The sequence below is a fragment of the Chaetodon trifascialis genome, chromosome 7 (assembly GCF_039877785.1).
Source record: "Chaetodon trifascialis isolate fChaTrf1 chromosome 7, fChaTrf1.hap1, whole genome shotgun sequence".
In the NCBI taxonomy this organism is placed as follows: Eukaryota; Metazoa; Chordata; class Actinopteri; order Chaetodontiformes; family Chaetodontidae; genus Chaetodon; species Chaetodon trifascialis.
The window spans coordinates 30,416,221-30,423,733 of NC_092062.1; positions in this window are offsets into that span (position 1 = coordinate 30,416,221).

The window sequence follows — 7,513 nt, forward strand, 5'->3', positions numbered from 1 at the left end:
GTCACTGCCGCCTCCCGTCCCCCTCAAGGATGCTTCATTTCCTGAACTCAGCAGCAGCTGCTGATGGTCTGCAGTGTGGAGGTGTGAGGGGTGGGGCCGGAGCGATTTTAAGAGCTGCTCGCTGACTGACACTGTGTTTCATGATGGTCGTGCATCAGGCTGCTCACTTGGTCTCCGCAGTCGTAAAATTTCTGATAGAAACGAGGAACAAACGACCAAAATGAACGTAAGGTGTTCTTCGTGTGCGCTGCTGATCGCGGCAGCTTTGGACTTGTTGGAAATGTTTCACGTGCTCATCAGTGAGCTGTAGAGGTGCTGGTTGGTGGATTTTCTGACCTTTGGACAGAGCCAGGCTAGCAGTTCCCCTCTGTTTCCAGTCTTTATGCTAAGCTAAGCTCACATTCGTCATTAAAACTTCAGCCTGTTGGGTGTCCTGCAGGCCAATCCCGTGTTTTCCTGTAGCCCCACATGAACAAATCACCGCTTTAATTTTGACTTGATAGTCCAAATTCTGATTTTTAAACCCAAAATTAAAAGATGAAATTCTATAATAATGTCAGAAGTCAGAGCTGTGGGACGTTAACTGGGATAAGACGTCACGATGAAGATTTAACTCGATGTGTTAAGACAGAATGAAGATACTAACGAAGCAATAAGTCAGAAATTTAACTGACAGCGTCATTGGTTTTCGGGCAGCAAAGGGCTTCCGTAGCTTCACAGGACACAGTGTTGGTTTGAATGAAACGTTTTTTTTTGATATTAATAAATGAAGAACAGTCAAAGTTTCAGTTTCTGAGACTTTCATCAGTTTTCATGTTGAACTCTGACGATTATCAACTGCATGAGTATCTCTGATGGATCAGGAGTTACGAGGTTTTCCCGCTGCAGTGACAGCTGGGATCAATTCATCAAATCAGGACGAAGGTTTGCGAAGCAGCTCCACTGACCTGGACTCGCAGTCACTGGTTTCACTGGTGTTACTGGTGTTTGACTGCAGGAGTTCAGTCAGCCCAGAAGAATGAGGGAACATCGCCACCTGCTGGACGAAAGAAAAAAAACAAGAATTTTAAAACTGTTATTCTACAAAAAACTAAAGATAAATCTTTAAAATTTAGATTTAAAAATTACAAATAATGATTTGATTGGCAGTTTATTACAAATATTAATGGTTTGAGCAGCTGTTACTGAGGGAGGCTGAGAGAACAGCCGTGAAAACACAACCAAGTTTATCACGACGTGTTTTACATGAAATGTTTCACAAACTCATCACTTCATCAATAAGTGATCAGTGAATTGATTGATTTACTGATTAATTCAGCTGCAAGTCAAGTACAAGTACCTCAGATGTGTATTAAAGTATAATAAGTACAAGGCTTACAGGACTTGAGTACATGTACTCAGTTACTTTCCACTGCTGCGAGCATCACATGAAAACCTTCAGTCAGACTGTAATGTGTATTTTTACAGGGAAGTCTGGTGTGTGTGTGTGTGTGTGTGTGTGTGTGTGTGTGTGTGCGTGTGTGTGTGTGAGAGAGAGAGAGAGAGAGAGAGAGAGGGGTGGGTCCTCTTCTTCAGTCTCTATGGAAACGGGATCAAACACGGAAGTTGTGCGTCCAGTCTGCTGCAGGTAAACACACAAGCCTTTGATTCTACCTGTTTATTGAGTTCCCCCGCTTCTTCTTCTTCTTCTTCTTCTTCTTCTTCTTCTTCTTCTTCTTCTTCTTCTTCTTCTTCTTCTTCTTCTTCGTGGACGTCGTCGTCGTGTGTTTAGAGAAGTGTTTGGTCGCTTTCATCACGTGACCAGCGGACAGAAACAAACGTTTCGCGTTTTGCATTTTCTCCACTTTAAGTTTAATGAAGGACTGAACTCACAAAAGCACAATTTAATGATACATGTTAAGATTCCATTATCGGACAGACCAGCGTCAGCTCTCCGGAAACAGAAGCCATCCAGTCATTCCTTCAAAATAAAATGAACCGGAACAGCACATGAAGTAACAGCACAGCCGTCCCTCTGAGGACAGAGTATAAGACTAAAAATACAAAATACACGTTATTCAGATCGGAGGAACAGTAGAAGTAGTAGTAGTAACAGTAGCAGTAGTAGTATTAGTAGTAGTAGTAGTAGTAGTAGTAGTAGTAGAGTCATCACTCTCTGTCTCTGTCTCTCTCTGGGTCAGTCTGAGCTCACAGTGTACCTGTCCTCGGTCCACAGGTGAGCTGACAGGATGCTGAGGTTCCAGGAGGTGGGGCAGGCTCAGGCTCCGCCCCCTGGCGACGGCAGTCTGGTTGCTAGGCGATACAGCATCCTGCGGAGCCTGGGCCGGGGCAGCTTCGGTTGGGTTTACCTGGTGCAGGACAGCAGAGCCGCGGACGGAGACGAGCTGTGAGTCTTTGTCTTCAGCTGTTTGACGGTTTGTGTCGGAGCTGCAGGATTAGAGTGTTTCCTCTCAGTGGTTCAGACCCACGCCACCTCTCAGGTAAACTCACGAGGAAGTTATTATCTCCACATCACAGAGGGACCATTCCTCCAGATGATGACATCATCTGAACAACATCCCAGAAATTATTCATTCAGTCATTCATTCATTCATTCATACAAAAATATCTTTTCACACTCAGTCTGCAGCTTTTATTCTTCATCCTCCAAAACGGAAAACAGGCTGTTTTCAGCTTTGTGATGAGGCTTTTTCAGCTGGTCAAGAGGCTTTTAAAGAGTTTATTGAGCTGAAGAAGATGAAGGAACTCTTCATCCTTCAGTTCAGCTCAAACATTCAGCATCAACACAGCTGGAGATACAAGCTTTTCACTGGACAGGAAGGAGTCTGAATATCAATCAATCATCAATATTTACCTCTGATGTGAAGTACAAGTATGAGTTTGTATAAAAGGAAATACTCACATGCAGTAAAGTACCTCAGATGTGTACTGAAGTACTTGAGTATCAGCAGTACTTCTGCAGAGTGTCAGTAGGGGGCAGCATCGACCTGTGAAGTACTCCCACACACACACACACACACACACACACACACACACACACACACACACACACACACACACACTCTCTCTCACTCTCTCTCTCTCTCTCCTCTTCTAGCTGATCTGAGGTCAGTGAAGAAGAGTCACTGATAGATTAACAGACAGACAGATTCATCTGCTTCTGTGACGCCGCTGATGTAATATGAGTACATTTACTGGAGTACTGCTCTGTTCCAGTGAAAACCATGTATCTCCACGTTTGTACCAATGAAGGCTGACGTGTGTCTTATAATAATAAAATCCAAGAATAACAGATAAACTCAGATCTGGACCAGAAAAGACCAATAATAATCAATACTTCTGCTCACACTGGCCTGTCGACAGACGGACGATCTGATTGGTTTGAGCTCGTGTGCGTCTCATTTCTGGCTAACTGTTGATTAAATGTGTGTCTGGCACACGAATCAGCTGATGTGTGTGTGGGGTGGAGCGTCTTCCCTCACAGATGATCTTTGGCAGCACGGCAGGACTTTTATTTTGTCCTGTCATCAAATTAACTCACCAAGCAAACTTGATTGATACATTTAATTAATAACTTTAATTGATAACTTATATTAATTACAGCTGCCAGACACGTTTCCCTCTTAACCAATGAGAGCTCAGCTTTGATAACCATCATCCGTGAAGAGAGCCAATCACTGTGACCCAATCATTTTCACGTTCACACATTTGACTTTTCACTCTCGTACGCAGTAAAGTACTGAAGTACTGCAGTGTAGAACTGCAGTACTGTGAGGTGACAAACGCAGTACAGCTCAGTGAGGAAACGCAGTAATTCTCACCTGTGCAGGTAAACAGGTGAGATCCATCAGTTCTGCACTTTGACTCAAATTTAAACGTTAATCAGAGTCTTTGTCTGATCGACGAGCTCCATGTTTGTGAAAATCTGAAAACACACACGCACACACACACACACACGCACGCACACACACACATACACAAACACACACACACACACACACACACACACACACACTCACATACACACACACACGTGCACACACACACGTGCACACACACACACACACACACACACACTCACACACACACACACACACACACACGCGCACACACACACACACACACACACACACACACACACACACACACACACACACACACACACACACACACTCCGCTGTCCGTCCTCCATGATGGTGCTTAGATGCAGGATGTAAACAAACATGGCGTCTGAGGCGGTGTTTGGTGTCACAGCTCCACCATCATTCCTCCTTCACTTCACCTTGTTTACAGGTGAGGAGCATCTGCGCTCCTATTGGTCAGCAGAGAAGACAAACATCAGATTTGGCTCTGAGACGCAGCGCAGCTGAAAGTAACGTCAAATGGAAAAACTCGAGTAAAGTACCTGAAGTTTGTACTTTACTGTAGTACCTGAGTAAATGTACTTAGTTCCATTTTGTCGGGTTGAGTGCAGAGAGCGTGCACTGACTCCTCCTCATCGTCACTGTCGTGAGGACGATGATGATGAGGAGGACGAGGGGACGAAGGTGAGGACACTAACGCCTGTCTGCTGCAGGACGGTGTGCTGAAAGGCGTGAGGAGTGTTTGTGTTGTCAGAAAGCAGATGGTGAGTCGGCGTTTGGAGTCATCATCTCTGCCCTTTCACCATCTGACAGCCCCCCCCCCCATACACACACACACACCCCACCCCCCCACCCCGCCACCGGACACGATGACCCGACCAATGAGTCGCGTTTGCTTGTAAAACTCAGACAAACTTTTCTTCTGACCTGAAACTCATCCTGAAAATAAAAAGAGGCTTTAATGACTTCAGGTGACATCAGGTGACATCAGGTGACATCAGGTGACATCAGGTGACATCAGGGTTAGGGTTACCACGTCTTCTTTAAAGAGCTTCAGTATCAGAGTTTGTCCTGAATGAAGCTGAAAGGACACACAGGAAGCAGAATGTCCTCACATCTGCATCATGTGTTCATCAGTGGATGACTGAATGATGACGGAGGAGGTGGAGTCTCTAACATGAAGACGTCGCTTCAGCATGTTTTCACTGTCGTGTTGCTCCATTGGTTCATTGATTCATTGGTTCATGGATTCATTGGTTCATTGATTCATTGGTTCATCAATTCATTGGTTCATTGATTCATTGGTTCTTTGATTCATTGGTTCATTGATTCATCAATTCATCGGTTCATTGATTCATTGATTCATTGATTCATTGGTTCATTGATTCATTGGTTCATTGGTTCATCGGTTCATTGGTTCATCGGTTCATTGATTCATCGGTTTATTGATTCATTTGTTCATCGGTTCATTGATTCATCGGTTTATTGATTCATTCGTTCATTGGTTCATTGATTCATCAATTCATCGATTCATGGAATCATCAGTTCATTGATTCATTGATTCCTCGGTTCATCGATTCATTGATTCATCGGTTCATTGGTTCATTGATTCATTGGTTCTTTGATTCATCGGTTCATTGGTTCATTGATTCATCGGTTCTTTGATTCATTGATTCATCGTTCATTGATTCATCAGTTCATTGGTTCATTGATTCATCAATTCATCGATTCATCGGTTCATTGGTTCATTGGTTCTTTGATTCATCGGTTCATTGGTTCATTGGTTCTTTGATTCATCGGTTCATTGGTTCATTGGTTCTTTGATTCATCGGTTCATTGGTTCATTGGTTCATTGGTTCTTTGGTTCTTTGATTCATCGGTTCATTGGTTCATTGGTTCTTTGATTCATCGGTTCATTGGTTCATTGGTTCTTTGATTCATCGGTTCATTGGTTCATTGGTTCATTGGTTCATTGGTTCTTTGATTCATCGGTTCATTGGTCATTGGTTCTTTGATTCATCGGTTCATCGGTTCATTGGTTCATTGGTTCTTTGATTCATCGGTTCATTGGTTCATTGGTTCATTGGTTCATTGGTTCTTTGATTCATCGGTTCATTGGTTCATTGGTTCATTGGTTCTTTGATTCATCGGTTCATTGGTTCATTGGTTCATTGGTTCTTTGATTCATCGGTTCATCGGTTCATCGGTTCATCGGTTCATTGGTTCATTGGTTCTTTGATTCATGGGTTCATCGGTTCATTGGTTCATTGGTTCATTGGTTCTTTGATTCATCGGTTCATTGGTTCATTGGTTCATGCTTTCATAGATCTTTCCTTTGCGTTTGGCTTAAGTTCTGCTGCAGACTCGTGATCTTCCTTGTGATGATTCCTCGGAGGCTTCCCTCAGCTGTGACTCAGCTGATGAGCGTCGTGTCTCTCGGCCTGTTTCCACCTGGACCTTCTGTTTTTAGCTGCTGCTCGAGCCGCGGAGCCGCTGAGGCTGCTGCAAAGCCTTCTGGGACGGCGACTGTTGATCTGCTTTGGTCAGCGAACACACCTGCTGGGTTTTCTATGACGACACATGAAAACAGCCTCTCCAAGTCTGACAGGCCGGATTCGTCCTCCATGCCACTGACCTCCACCTCCACCTCCACCTCTCCAGCTACACCTCCACCTCCACCTCTCCACCTCCACCTCCACCTCCACCTCCTGCTCCTCCTTCATTCAAACCACAGCAGCAGCAGCTCTGGTGAAGTGACTCGTCGTGTGTGGTGGAGGTGGAGGTGGAGGTGGAGCTGCGTTGTTGAGAAGCAGCTCAGAGGACGATTTTCAGCCGGTTTGCAGATTCAGACGTGAACTCGTCACAAACAGTCTGTCCACGAGCTCTTCGCCCACCTGCACCCCGCTGACAGCCTCACATCCCACTTTATGCTGCGTCAGACGGGGGGGGGGGGGGGGGGGGGGGGGGGGGGGTATTCACTTCCTGTTTGGCATCTTCTGCTCAGCGTGGAGGCGGAGCTTCGAGGCACAAAGCTCACCAGTGAGGAACAGAAGCTGTGCACAAATCGTCTCAGTGACAGCTGGAAGACCTGCCGGTGGAGGACACGCTGAGATGTCAGACGTCCTCATGTCCTCCTCTATCATCTGACTGTGATGTTAAAGGGGGGGAGTCGGGGGGAGGAGTGGTGCCTCCCGCTGAGTGAAGTGCACTTTGTTTTCTCACAGGCTGCGTTCACTGCAGCCGCCTGCGCAGACTGATGTTCACCTGAGCAACAGGTGAAGAGACAGAAGGGAGAGCAGAGACAAACAGGCATGCATGTCCTTTACTTCAGTGAGAGTACTAATACACACTGTACTAATACACACTGTGAACACACTCCTGCTGTCTGTGGATTCTCCCTTCAGTCCTTTGTCACTTTGTTTTTGACGCTTTGAGGCACCAGAAGGTCACACTTGACGTGAATGTGTTGAAGCGCAGACTTTTATTCTGAAGGGTTAGCGCTCCTGCTGCCATCCTTCCTGTGTTCCTTCCATGTTGCTGATCTGATGCACAAATGCTCTTTTTATTTGTGGACATCAGAGTCCTGATGTGTGCATTCGGTCAGGTCGGAGAAACGGCAGGAAGGAAGAATCACGAGCATTTTATTTACA